General features: G+C 47.1%; 1 protein-coding gene and 1 long non-coding RNA gene across 17 annotated transcripts in view; one reads left to right on the forward strand and one right to left on the reverse strand.

The window, feature by feature from the left end:
* LMO3 (LIM domain only 3) overlaps window positions 1–1,548 on the reverse strand; it is a 91,591-nt gene extending 90,043 nt beyond the window's left edge. The window contains exon 1 of the mRNA XM_082239290.1: window positions 715–1,548. The gene's annotated coding sequence lies outside the window, so the exon portion shown is untranslated. The remainder of the gene's footprint in view (window positions 1–714) is intronic.
* The window catches only part of LOC309541472, a 101,848-nt gene that overhangs the window by 5,166 nt on the left and 76,009 nt on the right, over window positions 1–20,673 (forward strand). The window lies entirely within an intron of this gene.

The following is a 20,673-nucleotide window of genomic DNA, read 5'->3' on the forward strand; positions in this document are numbered from 1 at the left end:
TCATATGAATTATTCACACACAAGCAAGGGGTGGGTGGGGAGAAGGAAGAGGGGAGAAAAGTGAAGACGAAGTGGTTTATTACTTTAAAAAGCACTTTGCACAGATGTGATCGGTAGTGTTGTGTCGGAGATGAAAAACCAAAGTATCCAAGGTGTGTGTGTGAGGGGGGGCGGGGGCGAATTGAGGAGGCAGAGATGCAGGCGAGAGAAAAGTCATCTAGTTGAAGAAGAGAGGCACGCCGACTCTGGGGCGAGGAGGACCAGAAACCCTCCTCAGCTCCGCTGCTTTCGGGCTCTCCCCTCCGCTTCCAGCTCTGCCGTTTCCAAATACCTCAAACCGGGATCGCCACAGAAACAGGATTTGTCGGTATTGTTTACTTCCTCACGTTCTTAAAGACTCAAACCCAGACGGACAAAAAACACATTCCTTTCGGTTCCCTCCCTCCGTCCAGTGTAGTTACAGATGGAGGCCGGACACACAGTGAAACATCACAATCTTTATTTTTCTTCCCCCTAAAATGTTTCAAAACCATCACCAACAACTAGGGTCCTTTTTCTTTTACCCTCCTTGCTGGAGGATCTCTCCACGCATCTTCCTTTTTTCCACTTTCCTTTTTTTTATAAAAAAAATGCACGTACAGTTTTGCAAGGTGGTGTTATTTTAAAAGGGTGTTAAGATTTTCTTTTTAAAAAGAGAGAGAGAGAGAGACTTACCTTTGTGCAAGAGAAGCCTTCTGCAGGAAAAAACAATAACGTAAAATAATTCTTCCAAGTTTCACAGCTTGGACACTTTTGTCCTTTTAAAAAAAAAAAAGTCACCTGCCAATTCTTGAAATGAAAAATTTCCCCTCCCCTCTGATCAGTAATATTTTTGTACAGTCCCAGAGAGAGATGCCCGTTGTGATGTACACCTCTTATTGTGGAGCAAAAAGACAATGAACATGCAAGGAGGGAGAAAATAAGATACCAAATCCTGGTGGGTTTTTTTCCCTCTTTAAGAAAAAATAAATAGATGCACGCACCCCCTCAGTTCAAGTGCAAAAAAACTATACTTGATCACCACATCTCCCCTTCTTCTCCCCCACTTGAGTTCCAGTAGCATCAAATGGGAGCAAAATCCCAGATTTTTCCGCTTTGCTGCTGCCTGCTTTCTTTCTTTCCTCCCCCCCTTTCCTTACTTTCTTCCCCAGCTGAGCGCAAGACCTGAACGGGCCAGCTCTCCTCCTTCAGTATTTAAACACCTCCACCAGGTCCCTAGTTAGCAGCTCTCTTTGGCTCATCCAAGAAGCTGACAAGTACGGTTAGAGGAGGCTGTACATGTTGCTCTAATGGACCTCATTAAGTTCTACTTACAGATGTTCTCTTAACATAATTGATCTGCGGTGAGTTGAGAGGACTGCAGCTTATTCCCTAGCCCCCAATTATGGTTGGGTAATTAGATCCCCAACCTCCAATTTTTCACATTCACCCTTCTAACATCCCAAAATATCAAAGTATCTCTTTCTCACCAAAGCTCCCTTCCCTCCCCTTACCGGACTCCACTCCACTCACTGTATTGACAGTTAGATCTACGCTAACCTTTGTAGTGACGCCAGTTTTAATGGTGCATTCAGTCCATTGACAGAACTCTGGATTTTCCCCCCTCCTCCCTCCCTTCCTTCGCTCTCCTTTCCTCCTCCTCCTCCTCCTCCTCTTCTTCTCCTTCTTCTTCCCCCCTTTTTTTAACCCTCAGAAACAAAAGGGTAAAAGAAAAAAAAATATCTAGCTTGTATAGTTTGTACTTTTGATAAAAGGTTTCGCTGATGGGCTTTGGCAGTAGAGGTTCTTTTCTAATGTCTTTTTATCTGAATTAATTCCTCAGATGAAAACTTTAAGGAACAATGAAGAAGAGAGGTATTGCTCTGAACCGGTGAGAAGGGTGGGGGGGAGGGAAAAATTACACAGCACACCTGGGACAGATGAAGCCAAACTAGTGCTTTTATAATGCCAATCAGCGGGGCTGTTATCATCCCTCTAATTAGGAAAGCAGCCTAAAACAGAGAGCACTTGGGGAAATGGTAATGTTATGGTTTTGCACTTAAAAGGGGAGACATTTCCTACACTGTAAGAATCCAGGATTGGGGCTGACAAGTCCTTTAATTAATGGGCAGGATTCCCCGTGTGTGCACGTTGGGAGTGCATGTTTCAATTCATAAAAGTGGACAAAGGGGGATATTTGGGGAGAAAGGGGGGTGAGCAACTGTGTCTGTGTGTGTGTAAAGCACAGGGGGGAGGGGGGAAGAGTCCATTAGTTTTGAAGGAGAACAGAGTTCACAAGCTACCTTTATTTTAACCCCCAAAGGATTACACACAGAGCTGCAGTGAGCTGTTTGCCAACGGATTTGAAAGCTACAGTGGGGGGGGGGGAGAAAAAGCCCAAGGCCATCAGGCAAACAAAAAGTTTGGGAGAGAGAGCACATTTGGAATCTGAGAATTCTGCCTCCTCCTCGCTTCTGATCTCTCACTTTCCTTTTGGAAGCTGCCTTTGCTTTCTACGGAAACTGGGCCCAAGCTAGCCCAGTAGAGGGGGCTCATGGGACCAAATCTGTGGCAGGCAACTTCTGTGCCGGGTTGCTGAAATGCTCCATTTTCTTTCCAAGTGATGGGCTAATTCTGCGGCAGTTCACACAAGACGCATGGCTTTGTGCTGTGGAGACTGGTTGTCTGAACAGACTGTCGTGAGCAAAAATATATCGCAAGTTGGCAGCGCCATCACAGCCTGTCTGGAATTGGACTGAGCCAAGGCACAGAACAAATTGCACCTTATCCCTTGTGCATTGTGATTCGGGCAGCTTTAGAGATGTGGGTAAAGCAAGCTGGACCAAAATGGGGAAACACCTGCTACATGCAGGCAAGTCTAGTGAACTGGCCTTCACACAACCCGTTTGGTCTTTGATTTCAGACCCCCACTGCCCCAGTGCTGTTTGAACTGGCTGTTTGACTGCGCATGTCTTGCACCTCCAGTCTGATCCTGAGCATTTGGTGTGCAGCAGGGAGTCAGCTGCAGGTGGCGGGCTTTGGAGTACCAGTGAAGGGCAGCCAATTGCCAATTATTTAGCTTATTATTACAATGCCCCCCCCTAAAATCACCATGGCAACTCGCTTTGGATTGCCTGGCTCAAGCGCCAACATTTCATGGTCCTTTTCTGATCAAAGGAAGCTGTCTTCTACCAAGTCAGAACATGGGTCCATCTACCTTGATATTGTATATAGTGACTAGCAACAGCTCTCCAGGGTTTTAGGCATGGGAGCATTCCAAGTCATCTGTGGAGATGCTTGGGATTGAACATGTGACCTTCTACATGCAAAGCAGACTATAGTCCTTTCCTAAATACAACTCTTTGAGGTTGCAAGGGCAGGCTGATAGTCTTGGAACCAACCAATGTGTTGAATAAACCAAAAAACACACACCCCGTATTCATAGAATTGTTGAACTGTAGAGCTGGAAGAGACCCCAAGGGTTGAGTCCAACCCACTGCAATGCAAGAATCTAAACTAAAGTATTCCTGACAGATGGCCATCTAATCTCTGCTTAAAAACCTCAAATGAAGGAAAGTCTGCAACCTCCCTAGGGAGTCTGTTCCACTGTCAAACAGCTCTTACTGTCAAAAAGTTCTTCCTGATGTTTGGTCAGTCTCATGCAATTTGAAGCCATTTATTTGTGCCTTACTCTCCAGAGCAGGAGAAAACAAGCTTGCTCCATCTTATATCTGATAGCCCTTCAGATATTTGAAGATGGCTATCATATCTCTGTTTCCTCTTTTCCAGACTAAACAGAGCCAACTCCCTCAACTGTTCCTCATAAGGTTTGGTTTCCATACCCTTGATCCTATTGGCTGCCCTCCTCTGCACACGTTCCAGTTTGTCAATATCCTTCTTAAATTATGGACTGGACACAGTATTCCAGGTGTGGTCTGGCCAAGGCAGAATAGAGCAGTGCTATTACTTCCCTTGATTGGAACACTATACTTCTGCTGATGAAGCCTAGAATAGCATTAGCTGTTTTTGCTGCTGCATCACATTGTTGACTCTTGTTAAGCTTGTGATCTACTAACACCCCTAGATCCTTTTCACATGTACTGCTAGTAAGCCAGATGTCCCCATCCTATATTTGTGTATCTGATTCTTCCTTCCTAAGTGCAGAACCATATTTGAAGTTGGCTACCATATCTCCCCTCAGTGTCCTCTTCTCCAGGCTAAACATACCCAGCTCCTTCAACCGTTCCTCATAAGGCTTGTTCTCCAGACCCTGGATCATCTTGGTTGGCCTCCTCTGCACATGTTCCAGCTTGTCAACATCCTTCTAAAAATTGTGGCACCCGGAACTGGACACAGCATTCCAGGTGTGGTCTGACCATTCTCAGAGGCTTAAGCCATCTCTAATTCTGCATCTTTCATTAGATATATGGTACCTTCTGCATTGAACTTTGTACTGGAACATCACCATACAAATGTACTTGTTTGGCCAACAGCATTTAACCCTTAGAACATAGAATGCTGCCTTATTCCAGACTGTTTGCTCATCTAGTCCAGTAATTGTCTGCTATTCCTACTGGCAGAAACTCTTCAGGGCATTTCCCATCACATGTTACACAGGAATACAAGTCAGACGCCACTCGTCTAGCTAGCTCAGTGTTGGCTACAATGGCCAGCAATGGCTCTCATTGGTTCCAGACAGTCCCAGCCCAAAGTGGAGGTGCTGGGCACTTGAACCTGGGACCTTCCATATGCAAGGCAGATGTCCTACCACTGAGCTGTGGTCCTTCCTGAAATATGCCCACTGAGTTCAACCAGCTTGATTCCCAAGTACGGTAAATGTATTTAGGATTGAAAACCTGAATTTTCTTCCCCCACCCCCACAATATACTTCACTATTGGTGGTGGTGGGGATCAGTCCTCTGGACTCTCAAGCAACCGCTATCCAGGATTGTAAACTAAGTTGATGGGGAAAGCTCAAAGGGGCCAGGTGGAGAACTGCAAACTTCTTTTCTGGGAGGGCTCCTGCCCCCAGCGCACAGTTATCAGATATAACTTTCCCCCTCATACTAGGAGGTGCCTTCTCTACTCTGTCTCTGCCTTTCACTTCTTGATCTCTCTGCTCCGCACAATCACATCTTATTTGTTTATTGCATTTATTAGTCGCCCTGTGACAAAAAATTCTCAGGGCGACGAACAACATGAAAATAATTCAACACTAAAAAAAAAAATGCAATAAAAATACCGATCATATAACAGCACGGAATACAACACAGTCACAAATAACAGACCAGAGATTAAAACAAATTCAGCCAAAGTCATAACATCAAAAGAATGAATACCATGAAAAAAAATCACAATGGGATAGTTTTATTATCTATTTTAATTATGGATGTGTACATTTTAATGTTCTGATGGGTTTGTTTTATTATCCATTTTAATTATGGATGATTATTGTTTGTGTTAACTGGTTTTTATACTTTGTAATCTGCTTGGAAGCCTCTTTTGTATCAAGCAGTATATAAATTAATAACAATAGTAAGTAATAATCTTTATGGGGTTTAAAGCACAACATTGTACCATTGTGAATGCTAACAATAAGCTGTTAAAACTGTAAACCTGTTAAGCAACACATTTTTAAAGGCCTTGGATTTCATTTTTTTCTTAAAAAGGGTTTTCATCCGGCATCAAAGAAATAGAAAAGTATACGCCTGGTATATACTCTTGGGGGAAGTGTTCCATAACCAGAGAGACACCACCAAACAGCCCCACTCCTTCATGGTCACCCTCCATAGCCCGGCTTGACAGGACACTCAGATGAGGGCCTCAAATGAACGGATGACCACAGGGCCATAGAATAAGAGCTGATCCTTCAGGTGCCCGGCTTCCAAGCTGAGATTTACAACCTGCCCTTTGAAGTGAGCCCAGACATGGACTGGGAACCAATGACGATGACAAAAGCATTGATGTGTGATAGGGATGGGGGACTTCAGTCCTGGGTATAGGTATAGGTATCTTTATTTGGCCATTGGGACTTTCCCTAAGCCCCCACCCCACCCCATCTCCAGTGCTGCTCTGTGCTCTCCTCAAGTGCCTTTGCCTGACCAGAATGTGTCCTTGAACCGTAATCATGTCTCTTGCTCACCTGGGTAAAGGAGGGAAGGGTGTTGGTGTGCAGCAACCCTTGACTTTTAAGTGGCTGAGATGTAGTCTATTGTAGAAAGGTAAGAGTTGCACCTGTTGCTCTGTCCACTTTTGCCTCTGGTCTCACCTGTCACTGGCCTGTGGCCCGCAGAAAGTTCCTTGTGATGGAATGCGGCCCTTGGATTGAAAGTGATTCCTTACCCCTGGTGTAATTTGTTTGTACTGGTGGGAAGTTTCTAAGCACAATAGGAGAAGAATTGTATATGCCTCAGCTCCTTGGATGAAGAGGACAACATAAAAAAGAAAGAAATGTGCAGTGTATGTATGTATGTATGTATGTATGTATGTATGTATATAATCTTATGCCTGTAATTGTGTACTTCAGAGTAGACCCCATTGGACTCAATGGAACCACTTCATCAGAAAGTGTGCGTAGGATTGCAGACGTAACTTTGACGCTAAGAACAGTTCTGCAGGGCATCAGAACTCAGAGAACTGTTGTTCTTACTGGGGGTGGTTGAAGAATTTGATAAATTCCAGTAGAACAGATGTGATTTGTACCGTCCAGACTTACTTACCCATTGTTTTCCATTCTTCCTGAATGTTCTGATGCACTTCTTGCCTCTTCATTTTCAGGTAATAGGCTTAAAAGTATATACATAGTAAGTGCAAATTTTCATATAGATTCCCCACCTTAAATTGCAGATCAATACAGAAACTTGTTGGGACAAGTTTCATGAGGAAGTCACACAGTTTGGACTAGGGATGGAGGAATCAACCTCAGTTTTACTCAGAGTAGACCCATGGAAATAATGGACCTAACTTAGTCATGTTCATTACTTTCATTGTGTCTACTTAGTTGACTACCATCCAAAGTTTGTTACAACAAACTAGAATCAAGCTGTGGTTTCAGATCCTCTGTTGCTGTAGAACTTTAGAATCATAAAGTTTGGATGCTACAAGGAACCATGGTTTGTTCTTAAACTGAAAGCTTTCGTTCTTCTTTAAATGCAAGAGAAGAGGGTAGGAGGGGGGCGGCATGTCATGCAATTCTCAGGTACACCATGACTCATTCGCAAGAGCGTAAACCACTTTTTTTTTTTTTTGCATGTGATTGTCTGAACCAGAGTCTTGCAGACTTTTCAGAGGACTTCTCTGTCATTGTTTCTCCTGTTTCTAATTTCTTTTGGCACGCATTTTTGGTGAGCTGTCTGCAGACCTTAGAAAAGCAGGATAGTCATGTTTTAAACAGCAACATGTCTGTGTTGTTAATGCGTGTACGCTGATACACACTAAGTGCATCTGGGCAGAAAAACCACACACAACAAGTTTCAGCTCTCATTTAGAAACTGCCAAGTTACAACAAACAGCTGAAGAAAGGAGTGGTGGAGCTTATAATGGCAGCAGCGAGTGACCTCTTACTGCAAAGAAATACAGACAATAACAGTTTACTGAACAGCTGAAAGCTATTCCTAATGAATTGAACAAACTTATCCTGAAGGGGAGAGTTAAGAGAGCTCATGAAAAACATGGCTCTGAGAAATTACAGTGAACAACTAAACTTTAAAACACTACCAATTTTCTAAATGGCCTTTTCACATGCATTCGCAATCGCTACTCTCTCACATGCTTACGGGGAATCAAAGGAGATGTTTCTTGTTCTTTGGGATAAATGATAATTTTGAGTCTCAAGCAAACAAAGCAATTGGGGGTAATGACACCACACCCCCGCCACACCTACGTGCTCTCTCGAAATTAGAATAATAGGGTTCATCTTATCCGTCTTGGCTTGGAAGCAAGCCCTGTTCAGCAAATTTGCGTTCGGCAGTGCGCTATTCTTCTCTTCTCTGAGTAGTTCAAAAGAAGGTGTTTTTTCCCCCCACAGAGAAATGGCAACCAGATTGGCCTCCCCCCCACCCTCTCCAAGAGCCTCTTCTCTGCAATGATTCCTTTCATCCAGAACTGGCCTATGCAACTTAATTACTCATCACAATACTTATATTCCGTCTTTCCTTGTGCAGTTCCAAAGCAGATAACTGAAATAATGAAAGACAGCAGAAGCAAACCAAGCCAACACAATTTTAAACAGGGTGTGTGTGTGTGTGCATGTGCGCGCGCGCAAAGGTGAGCAGTAAAGTCCAGCCTCTGCAAGCCAACTGCTGAACTATAATGGATCATTTGGGAGAGTGAGGTGGCTGTTTCAGGTAGTGAATGCTGGGGGCTTCCTCTTCTGTTGAGACTTACAGCTCACAGAGGAAGTGGGCAAGTATAGTGTCTTCCAGGCAAGCACAAAAGCAAGGTCTTTCTAAGTAGAATTCAGGACCCTGGGCAGCACCCAGTGGGCCCTGGAGCTTGAGTCCTGCTTGCCTCACCAGGACAGAGAATCATCTGAGGCCTTACAGAGGCACGCCAACCTTTTTCTGCATTGAGTCTCAACTCCATGAAGTAAGCCAGTTGTGTGTTTTTTTAAGGGTTCTTGCCTGCTTCTGTATCCTTTGACTTCTGTGAATACTGATAGATTCAGGGGTTGTTGGGGATTTGTTCCCTGAGTCCAAGGATGGTGGCATGGCTGTGTTCTCCAGCTAGAGGAGCACAGGAGAAGCTACTGAAGACTCTGCCATCGAGAATGTTCCCTAGACCTTTGAGTCCTTCTCAGAGTCTTGTTGGACCCCAGGATCAGGCCACTAGGAGATGGCTCCTACGCCTCCCACTCCCATTTTATGCAGTGCCATGCATGCATCAAAAAGGAAGATTTATAGAGCCTTGAATCAACTGCCTTGCATTGGTGAGCTGTGTCCAACCTATTTAGAGGGACTAGTGTTAATTCTGGTTAAGAGGGAACTCTGGTTGGCATTGGTGTATTGCTTAACTATGATGAAAGGGAGGAGATGTAGAACGTCATAAATTTCTGATCTGCTCCTGATCTTCTTACTGTGCCTAGTGTTCAATTCATATTGGCCTGGTGACACAGTGTGATGGAGTCAAATTCTTTTACTTACAGGATGGCCAGACAGACAGGAAGAAGAATTGCTGGGGGAAGTGTCTTGTGATTGCTGTGACCACATTGTATCTCACACTCAACAGGTTGATTCCCACCCCCTTTGGTCGAGAGTTACGGTACTCTTTCTTTGGTAATTATGTTTAGTGAATAAATTGCCTTTCATGTTAACTGCTGAGTTCCATTTTAAGTGCACGTTCCCATTTTCTGGCGTATCAAAGAGAATCTGTTGATTTTAATTGGGCTCTCCTTAGGCTCATGATCTGGCTTGCCAGACCAGGCTTTCAGAGCTCTCTTACCTGTAGTAAAAAGGGCTATGAAGCATGTGGTTCTAGCTGAAATTGTTCCACTAAGCCTTTCCAACAGCTAGGACTGTGCCTTGGCAGGAAAACCTAGTAGTTCCATGAGACCCAGTTTTTGGCAAATGGAGCCACGGATTTTCAAGGATCCATTGTGTTTTGTGTTGTGTTTGAACAAAGATGGGGATTTATTTGGCAGTTTCATTCAATTCCACGTTCCTGTGAAATTTCAGTTAAGGGGGTGCTTTATTTTGTATTATTATTGGCAAATTGTTAACATCACCATCGATTGTGAAATGCTCTTTATAAAAACCCAACAAAAGCATGCCAAAATATGCACGGCTGGCTGGAAATATTTTGCTGCAGAAGCAGAAAATCAAAATGGCACCTCCCCAACTGATTGATATGGAGCAGTAACATTATTTGAAATCAAATTCTGGGTGCAATAATGATTCTGTGCTGTGCGGTCATGCTCATTGTCATTCCACACCAACCTTTGCTTGTTAATCTCATTGTTTACTCTGGGGACAGTGACTCTGGACTTCCAGATGATGTTTGACTCCAAATCCCATCAGCCCAAACCAGCATGGCCAACAGTCAGGAATGATGGGATTTAGTGCCCAACATTATGCATCAATTATTACAAGGAGCTTCCCATTTTATTTGGACAGTGGCTGTAGAAACCAGTTTTGAGAAAGTGAACAGTCTGGTTGTTAAGAGCCTAGTGCATTGATTTTTAAAATCTTGCATTACCTGTAATTGTGATGGCCAATGCTTTCCAACTTGCCAAAAACCACAGGAAGGGAAAGTGCTGTTGTGCTAAAGTCCTGCTTGCAGATTTCCCCCAGGCACCTGGTTGGCTACTGTGAAAACAGGATGCTGGACTAGATGGGCCATTGTCCTGGTCTTCTTCTGCTCATGGGCCTCATACCGGTGGATGTATGCAAAAGTGGATGTGAACCACTCTCCATATACCACTCTCCATCCAGGCAAGCAAAATTTAGTATCTCAATTCAAGGACACAGGTAAAACCATTAGAGGAGAGCCCAGGGTCAGTGAGGTGTATGGGCATGGAGGCTGTGGGCCTGGGCAGAGTTCCAAGTGACATAAAGAAATGCTTGAAAGGTCACATTTAGCTCCTGGTCTTGAGGTTCCTCACCCCTGGTCTACACCGACTATCCTGTGAATTCCAGTTACTTGGATGCAGATCAGTCCTGCTGCTAGAGAGTCTCAGATCCCACCTGAGTGGAGAGGTGGAACATTGAACCTGCAAGCTGCTACATGCTTTGCCCAGTGGTGTAGCGTGATGGGCCACAGGGTCAGTGGCCCTGGGCACAAAATCGTTAGGGGTGCAAAATTTCAACACCCCATGCTGCCCCAATACAGCTGTGTGCTTCCGTCATTGGGCTCTATTTAAAATGGCTTCTCCATGCGAACCAGGAAGTGACCTCTCCGGACAATGTAATGACCCTTATTTTCTTATTTCTGTGGCTGTGATCTCGTGTGTGACGTGGACGCCATTAGGCAGTTTGATTTGCATGCATACTTTGTCTGTTTCCTTCCCTCCCTCCCTCCAGCCCTGGGTGCTGGCAACCCAGTGGCATAGCGTGGGGGGTGCGGGGGGGGGGGCCCGGCTGCACCGGGCGCAACATCTGGGGGGGGGCACTCGCACTAACTAATCTAGTGGAAGAGACTCGAGTGTTAAAATCCACGGGTTAGGGGGCGCAAATTACTTGCCTTGCCCCGGGTGCTGACAAACCCACACTACGCCACTGTGGCAACCCACCCTGTGCCACTGGCTCTGCCACTGAGCCACAGACTCCTATTGCCCCTACTTCACCATTAAAGATGTTTAATTGTCCCTGAGGCTTTCTCATCCAGGGCTGACTGATCAACATGGTGGCAGCAGATGAGTGGAGTATAAAATCGAACATCATGCTGCTCTGCAAGAAACAAAACCCTTCCACTTTCTAAGTCAGAACTGGTTACTTCTATGCTGTACTTATCTACTAAAGAAGATGTCAAAGAGATAAATAAATGTATGACTTTCTTTAGGCATCTGAAGGCAACCATGTATTGTTATGCTTTTAATGTCTGGTGTTCTGTGTTGTGGTTGTGGTGGTGGTAGTGTTTCTGTATATTGTGTTGGAGAGTGGCTAGGGGAACCCAGCCAGATGGGCTGGGTGCAAAAAATAGATTAGAATTATGGAATTGTAGAGTTGGAAGAAGAAGAAGAGCATAAAGAAGGCTGATCGCTGAAGAATTGATGCTTGTGAATTATGGTGCTGGAGGAGACTCTTGAGAGTCCCATGGACTGCAAGAAGATCAAACCTATCCATTCTGAAGGAAATCAGCCCTGAGTGCTCACTGGAAGGACAGATCCTGAATCTGAGACTCCAATACTTTGGCCACCTCATGAGAAGAGAAGACTCCATGGAAAAGACCCTGATGTTGGGAAAGATGGAGGGCACAAGGAAAAAGGGACAACTGAGGATGAGATGGTTGGACAGTGTTCTTGAAGCTACCAGCATGAGTTTGACCAAACTGCAGGAGGCAGTGGAAGACAGAAGTGCTTGGCGTGCTCTGGTCCATGGGGTCACGAGGAGTCGGACATGACTGAATGACTAAACAACAACAACAAGAATTGGAAGGGACCACAAGCATCCAACCCATGCAGTGCAGGAATCTGTTGCCCAACGAAGGGTTTGAACCCACTTCCCTGAGATTCGGAGTCTCATGCTCTACCGACGAAGCCGTATTATTATAAGTAGCATTTCCTGAGCTGTAGCTCAGTGGAAGAGCCCCCTGCCTTGCATGCAAAAGGTCTCAGGTTCAGTCCCCGGCATGCCCAGGTAAAGCTGAGACAGACCACTGCCTGAAATACTGGAGAGATGCTGCCAGTCAGTGCAGACTGCATCAAGCTAAATGGACCGATATTCTGCCTGGGTGTAATGCAGCTTCCTTGTTTTACACTCCGCATTTTAGCAGCCCTTGCTGCGAGGCTATTTCTCCTCCCGTTGATGTATGTCCCCTTTTCCTCGGCTCCGCACCTTTCTAATCTGATTCCACAACTTAAAAATCTTCCGAAAATTATTTCCCTTCAGTGGTGTTCCGAGGTGTTTGTTTGCCTCTTATTTTTTATTATTAATATACATGTAACTGCGGGGGAGAAAAAGCCTGTGCTGATTCATAAAGTAGATATTCTGCTAGAAATCCCACGCTGCTGCCTGCATTTTCATAATTCTAAGTAGAGTGTTTATTTATTGAAATTTGTAACCCACTGAGGGCACATTAATCTCTGGGGGAAGGATGCACAGGGCGGGTGCCTGGTGGGGAGGGAGAAGAGCCTAGGTTTGGGAAAGGACAACATGCAGTGGTCTGCAGATAAGAGAGCGCTGATTAAAAGCATGCTCGACGCAACACTTTGGCGATAAAACTGAATCCTCTCTTGGAAATACATCCACTTAAAAGCATAATTCTCTGCATAAGTGGAATGCTTTAGGTCCTCTATCTGCACCCTCTAGATTACTCAAATAAAAGGGGCATTACCAGACTACTAGGGAGTGGGGGCCCTGCTCCTGACCCCATCCCCAAAACTTAGCAGGCTGCCTGGCCAACACCTTTAGATGCCCATGCATGAGCTCTGGGGTGGGGACCTTTTTCAGACCAAGGGCCACATTCCCATCTGAGAAACATTCTGGGGGCCACATCCCAATAGTGGGAGGGGCCAGAGGCAAAAGAGGACAGAGCAATGGATGCAAATTTTCAGATTCTCCAAGTGGTCCCTATTTTCCAGGAATTTTTCCAGTCCCGGATTTACAGAAGCCATCCCGGTTTCTGATCTGATCCCAGAATGATCCGCTTTTCCTTAGGATATCCCTATTTTCACTGGAGAATTGTTGAAAGGTATGGAGTTATTTGACCCCCAAGAGAAGAAAACCTTTAGAAGACATCTGAAGGCAGCCCTGTATAGGGGAGTTTTTAAAGTTTCATGTTATGTTATTGTCAGGGAACTGACATCAGAGGAAAGGGAGTTGGTAGGTCTCCCAGAGACTGGGAGAGAGTCAGCAGCTAAAGCAGGGACAAGGAGGGGGAGCGAGGGGTCTCTGGAGGAGGATCTCAGTAATGCTGAGAGAGACGCAGCAGCCCAGGCAGGAAACAGCAGGGGAGAGAAAGGGGTGAGAGACACATCCAGCGAAAATAGCGGGGAGGTGTCAGAAGCAACTGCAGGGAGACCCATGCTTCGCCGGAAGCTGCCACGTCGTGAGTCCAGGAGACGCGTTTCCGTTAAGGAACTTCTTTGCTGGAAGCGCTTCCGCAGGCAGCCACTGTCAGACTCTACTAGTGACTAGAGCAGACATGTCTGAGGAGCTCTGTCACACACAGAGGTTTGTGGGGCCGCACAAACTCTGAAGGGGCACAATTTTAAGCACAAGCAGCTAATCATCCCCTGACAGCAGTCTGACAGTCTTTGTACGCTGCCTGTGCAGGAGAAAGCATCATGAGCAACCCAGCCGGAACCGGAGAGGCAGGGGTTGGAGCTGGTCCAAGCTTGGAAGAAAGGTATCAAGCTCTGGAGGTCCAACTTGCGCTGCAGACGGCGAGGCTCGAGGAGAGAAGGGCTCAGGATGCTGACAAAAAGGGGAGAACCACTCAGTTCCCCAGAAAGGTACCAGGATTGGTGCAGAAGTTTGGGGGGGACCCCAAGGATTACCATGCCTTTAGGACCGAGATGCAATATGCCCTGAATGTGCAGTTTGATGAGTTCCCTGATGAGGAATCGCGAGTTGCTTTCGTAATTGGGCATCTTGAGAAGGGGGCGCGGGACTGGGTTCGACCCCTGATGGCAACGCACAACGATATCCTAAAGGACACTATGAAATTCTTTCGTGCAATGGATATCATGTTTTCCAGCGATATTGAGGAAGGGGTGGTGCGCAGACAGCTAATGGCTTGCAAGCAGGGAAGCAGATCTGTCCATGAGTACTGGACTGAATTTACCATGCTGATTCACAGATTGGGGTGGGATTTATCGGCAGCACCCATTCAGATGCTATTTGAAGAAGGTCTTTCTTCGGCTGTGAAAGACGAGCTGTCCAGGAGCCCCAGGGCGGTGTCTATGGATCAGCTGACCAAATCTGCGCTGACCATTGGAGCGCGCCAGGAGGCAAGAGCCTTGGAGAGGCGGGAAGGGAGAGGGGAACGTTGGAAGGAGTTACGCATTCCAGACATTCCTGAGCCAGCTTTCCCGCCGGCAGAGCCGATGGAAATCGGAACAGCCCGCGCGCGCGCAGTTTCAAAGCCCAGTGAGGGGGCGAAGAAGGAGGGAAAGGGAGCCCGGAAATGCTATCTCTGCCAACAGCCAGGCCACTTTGCCAGAGTCTGCCCCCAGAGGAAGGAATGGCAAGGGATGGTGGGAGCAGTTGAGGGGGGAGAGCAGGGAGAAACGGAGCAGGTAAAAGCCAACGCCTGGTTGCCACCGTCAGGGCACTGCAGCCAGGCCAAAGAGCAGTGAAAGTGCCCGTGCCAGAAGCTCCTCGACCTGCTCTAGTGATTGAAGTGTCGCTAGAGCTGCAAAATGGACACCCCCTAAAAATAAAGGCGCTGTTGGACTCAGGCAGCTCCTGCAATTTTATGAGCAAGGAGTTTGCTGCTGAACATCAGATACAGACTATCCCTTTAAGCAACCCCCTGCAGGTGACCACGATCGATGGCAGGGAACTGTTGGGAGGAGGAGTTAGCTTGCAGACCGTCCCAATGATAATGAGGGTGGCAAGGCACACAGAACTGATAGCGTTTAATGTGGCCACCTTGGGAGGTGCTCCCATTATTTTGGGAATGAGCTGGCTAGCCTTACATGATCCGCTGGTGGGCTGGCATCAAAGAGTGGTTTCCTTCGGTTCAGCACATTGCTTAGAACACTGCAGGGGGGAAAAGGGGTCAGCAGGGGCCCAAGCCACCCTGGCAGGGACTGAAGTAATGGGGAAGGGGAAGGTGCCACCACAGTATGCTGATCTCAGCGACGTGTTCAGCGAGAAGGAAGCTGAACAACTACCCCCGCATAGGCCCTTTGATTGCCAGATCAATTTACTCCCTGGAGCACAGCTTCCTGTAGGCAAGTTGTATGCCATGTCAGACAGGGAAATGCAGGAGTTGCGAGCGTTCATTGACAAGAACCTGAAGAGAGGCTTCATCAGAGAGTCCAAGGCAGCGGGGGGTAGCCCAGTGTTTTTTGTGGATAAAAAACACACGGACAAGCCGAGACTGGTATGTGACTTTCGGCGGTTAAATGCAGTGACAGAGCCGGCGGCTTTTCCTATGCCCAGGATTGATGATATTTTGACCAGGGTGCGGAAAGGAAAGATTTTTACAAAGCTGGACCTAAGGGGGGCGTACAACCTGATACGTATAAGGAAAGGGGATGAATGGAAGACCACCATGTTCACCCCTTTGGGGGCATTTGAATACCTCGTTATGCCTTTTGGATTACAAACAGGCTCCGCGTGTTTTCAAGCCTTCATGAACCACGTACTGGGGCCTTTGCTCTACAAGAATTGCGTGGCCTTCTTAGATGACGTGTTGGTGTATTCGGAGAATGAGGAGCAACATGTGAGAGACGTCAGAGAAGTGTTGAGCAGGCTGCAAGCCAACAGGCTGTGGGTGAAACTGGAGAAGTGTCAGTTTCATACCAAGGAGGTTGAATTCCTGGGGTACCGCTTGTCAGACAAGGGGTTGGCCATGGACCCCGGCAAGGTTCAAGCGGTGCTGGAATGGAAAACACCCAAGACCAAGAAGGATGTGCAGAGGTTCCTAGGGTTTGGAAACTTTTATCGTAAGTTCATCCGAAACTTCGCCCACCTGACGGCGCCCATCACGGACTGTCTCAGCAGTAAAAAGAAGTTTGTTTGGACGGGGGAGGCGGAGCGAGCGTTTGAGGAACTGAAAAGGGCCTTCGCCTCTGATGAACAACTTCTACATGTGGATTTACAAAAAAAGCTGAGGGTCGAAACAGACGCTTCTGACAGAGCCATAGGGGCGGTGCTTCTTCTGCAGCCGGGGAAGGAGGGGTCAGAGTGGCGACCGTGTGCCTTCTTTTCGCGAAAGCTGAACAAATCTGAGAGGAACTACACGGTGTACGACCGGGAACTTCTTGCGATTCATGAGGCCTTCCGGAGATGGAGGCACCTGCTAATTGGTGCACAACAGAAGGTGCAAGTGTGCACGGACCATAAGAATCTAGAGTATTGGAGAACTGCGCGAGTGCTCAACCAACGGCAGTTGAGATGGGCCCAGGAGTTCTCCAAATTTAACTTTGAGATTTGTTATGTACCAGGCCCGGAGAACGTTAGGGCGGACGCTCTCTCACGCAAACCTGAATATTTGGAGGGAGAGGGTGCACCCGAAGAGACCCATGTCATTCCCGAGGACCGCTGGGTGTGTGGGGCGGCATTGGTGGGGCAAAGGGAACTGGTAGAGGGAACGGTGCAGGATGAATACGCCCAGGACAAACTCAGGGGTCTCAGGAGGGAGGGAGACAAACCCGGGGGTTTTGAGGAGAGAAACGGGGCGTTGTACTACAAGGGAGCGTTATACATACCTGAAGGGGAATTGAGGGAAAAGGTACTCAAGCAACTGCACGATAGCCCCACAGCAGGGCATTTTGGGCAACACAAAACCATGTGGCTGGTTACCAGGGAATTCTGGTGGCCCAAGGTCAGGGAAGATGTGCGGGAGTATGTGAGAGGGTGTGACCAATGCCAACGAGCCAAGGGGGAGAGGCGGGCACCGGCAGGTTTATTAGAACCACTACCCACGCCGGAAAGGCCATGGGAGGCAGTGGCAATAGATTTCATGACTGATCTGCCCAGGTCCAAAGGGAAAACAGCCATCATGGTTGTGGTAGACCTGTTAACCAAGATGGCCCACTTTATAGCCTGCTCACATGCGGTCACAGCGGAAGAAACCGCTAAATTGTTTGTGGAAAATGTGTTTAGGCTGCATGGCGCCCCCTTGAGGGTGGTTTCTGACCGAGGGAAACAATTTACTTCCAGGTTCTGGAGGAAGCTCATGAGCTTATTGCATGTAGAGGTGAATTTCTCAACTGCCCGTCATCCAGAAACCAACGGGCAGGCGGAAAGAGCTAATGGTGTCCTCCAGCAATATTTGAGGTGTTATGTGAATGACAGAGAGAATGATTGGGTGGAGAAGCTGGCGTTGGCAGAATTTGCCTACAACAATGCAGAGAACGTGTCCACGGGGATGAGCCCCTTTTTGGCTAATCACGGGTGTCATCCCCGAGCCTTCCCAGGGGGGGAAGGGGAGAACTGGAGCGTTCCAGCCGCAGAACAGTTCGTTGAAGAAATGGAAGCGATCCATCGCCAGCTCCAACTTAATTTAAACAGGGCAAAGGAGGAATATAAGAGGCAGGCAGACAAAACCAGAAGGGAAGGGGAAAGCATTAGGGTGGGGGACCAGGTGTGGCTGTCCACCCAAGGGTTACCATTCAAAGGAGGTTGTAAGAAGTTAAGACCCAAGAGGCTGGGCCCATTTGAAGTCACGCAGCAGGTCAACCCAGTGGCTTTCAGACTCCGGTTACCGAACCACATGAAGTTGCACCCAGTGTTCCACAGGTCGTTGCTGTCACCGTATATAGGGGACAGAGAGGGGAGGGTCAATAGGGGACCAGCTATGGAGGAAAAAGAACACAGCTACCATGTAGCGGAGATTCTCGATTCCAGGTGGAAGGGAGAGCAAGTAGAGTATTTGGTAATGTGGGAAGGGGAGCCGGAGTCGGAAAACACCTGGGTCAGGGCAGAGGATGTAGATGACGAGGTTTTGATTGAAACTTTTCATCAGAGATTCCCTCGTAAACCCCAGCCAGTGGCGAGGTTCCGGAGGGAATACTTCGCCACCACCGACGAAGAAGAAGAGTTGGAGGGGTTCTCTGATTCCGAGGTGGAGGAGGATTCAGCGAGTCGGAACGAAGACCGATGGAGGGAAATGTTCGAGACGTCTGAAGATGAAGAGGATTCTTTTCGGGGTTTCAGCTCCTCACCGCCCAGAGGAGAGAGTAGGGGCGGGGAAGAAGGGGGCCCTGGAGGGGAGGTGGATGTCAGGGAACTGACATCAGAGGAAAGGGAGTTGGTAGGTCTCCCAGAGACTGGGAGAGAGTCAGCAGCTAAAGCAGGGACAAGGAGGGGGAGCGAGGGGTCTCTGGAGGAGGATCTCAGTAATGCTGAGAGAGACGCAGCAGCCCAGGCAGGAAACAGCAGGGGAGAGAAAGGGGTGAGAGACACATCCAGCGAAAATAGCGGGGAGGTGTCAGAAGCAACTGCAGGGAGACCCATGCTTCGCCGGAAGCTGCCACGTCGTGAGTCCAGGAGACGCGTTTCCGTTAAGGAACTTCTTTGCTGGAAGCGCTTCCGCAGGCAGCCACTGTCAGACTCTACTAGTGACTAGAGCAGACATGTCTGAGGAGCTCTGTCACACACAGAGGTTTGTGGGGCCGCACAAACTCTGAAGGGGCACAATTTTAAGCACAAGCAGCTAATCATCCCCTGACAGTTATGTTTTTATATATGTCGGAAGATGCCCAGAGTGCAGCTCTGATGATGATGATGTTGATGATGATGGAACAGGATGTCCCTATTTTCATCAGAGAAACGTTGGAGGGTGTGAGTTTTACCTTTGTACAGTGGGCTAATTTCTGCACATGCTCTGCACACACCCTTCTCTGTCCTCCGTCCAAGCGAGCGAGAGGCATTATCAGAGTTGAAGGACATACTCCAGCCATGCAAAAACACCCAGGGATGGGAAAAAGTAGATCAGGTGAGTGGTGTGGCCAGTCGCCAGTGCAGAAGAGCAGACTTGACCCCCAGCCCTAAGGCTCCCCCCAGTTTAAAATGCGGACCCACCCCCCCAGCTATTCCTACTGCAACCAACCTTCTAACTCTCTCAGCAAACTCTCAGTGAAGTGTTTGCCACTGGAATGGAGGCACCAAGGGACTTCTCCTATCTAGTGCTTCTGAAAGAAACAAACAAAAAAACCCACCCCTCCATTTAACGGCACCAAGGTTTCTGTAGTTAGCAGTGTGATCCCGTAGAAAACATGAGGCTTCTAACTTTCCACAGTGCCCCTGTCAATTAAACAATAAACGGCAGAGTCTAACATATGGACCAGTCTCAGGAGGTAACTCTGGCATGCGTAATTAGCATGATTTGTCACCATGTAAGTTTCAGACTGTACAGTTTAATTAAAACAGGTAATGACAATGGGGCTATATATTCTAATCAGTGAAATATGTCTGCTTTAAAAAGCATAAGGGCTGCATTCTGAATTTGGATTTGTGTCGTTATATCAAGGGCATGTTTGCACAAGAGTTTTTCATGCTCCCAGTTAGTGCACTTTTAAAAATGCAGGGAGCTGTACCAGGGCAAGAGGGCAAGATACTGCGATGGGAGGTATTGTGTAGATCTTTACACCATTTGCAACAACCCTTCAATTCCTGCAGAGCTAGGATAACCTGAGAGTAGGGAGGGGCGAATCTCTCCATTTCGGTTTCTCTGTTTCCCACTTTTCCAGTCTTAACTTCAGTTTCTCAACCTTACCACACCCATTTGTGATTTTTTTTTTTTAGTCCTCCTGAAAATAAGGCTTACTTCTGAGTAAACACATTTAAAGCTGGTCTGTGAGTGTAATTTTAATTTGAGTGAATTGTGGCCAACGTTTCTACACCCAGTTACGTTCATTCAGACCATACTGAAACAAAGACATTCAATTACGGCAGGGAAATTTCCTTAACATCTTGAATTTTATGTGCGTGATCTTCCACCATCAACACCTGGGAGTACACAGTTTCTCAATGGGAGCTGGTGATTTCAGAATCTGATTGGGTTCTGAGTCTCCTTTTTTCACCAAAGCTTTGTGATTCAGGTCTATGCATTCCGTTGAAGGACACAAACATCAAATTCTCTGTGAAGAGAGAGTCTGTGCATGTGAGGGCGATGCATTGCCTATATGTCGGCAATTTTAAAGCGATAAGTGTGTGGGGATGAGAAGTCCAGTTCTTTTAGCACAGAAACTTTTTATTCCACAGAATGCCTTGTTTTAATAATTATTTTAACAGAGTATTGCACTTGGTTTTAATTTTTTACGTATTTTGCTTTTTGAATGGCTTCGGCTACCCAAATAAACCATAACACTTCCCATCAACCGCA

Source organism: Podarcis vaucheri (assembly GCF_965113315.1).
Source record: "Podarcis vaucheri genome assembly, chromosome: 10".
NCBI lineage: Eukaryota > Metazoa > Chordata > Lepidosauria > Squamata > Lacertidae > Podarcis > Podarcis vaucheri.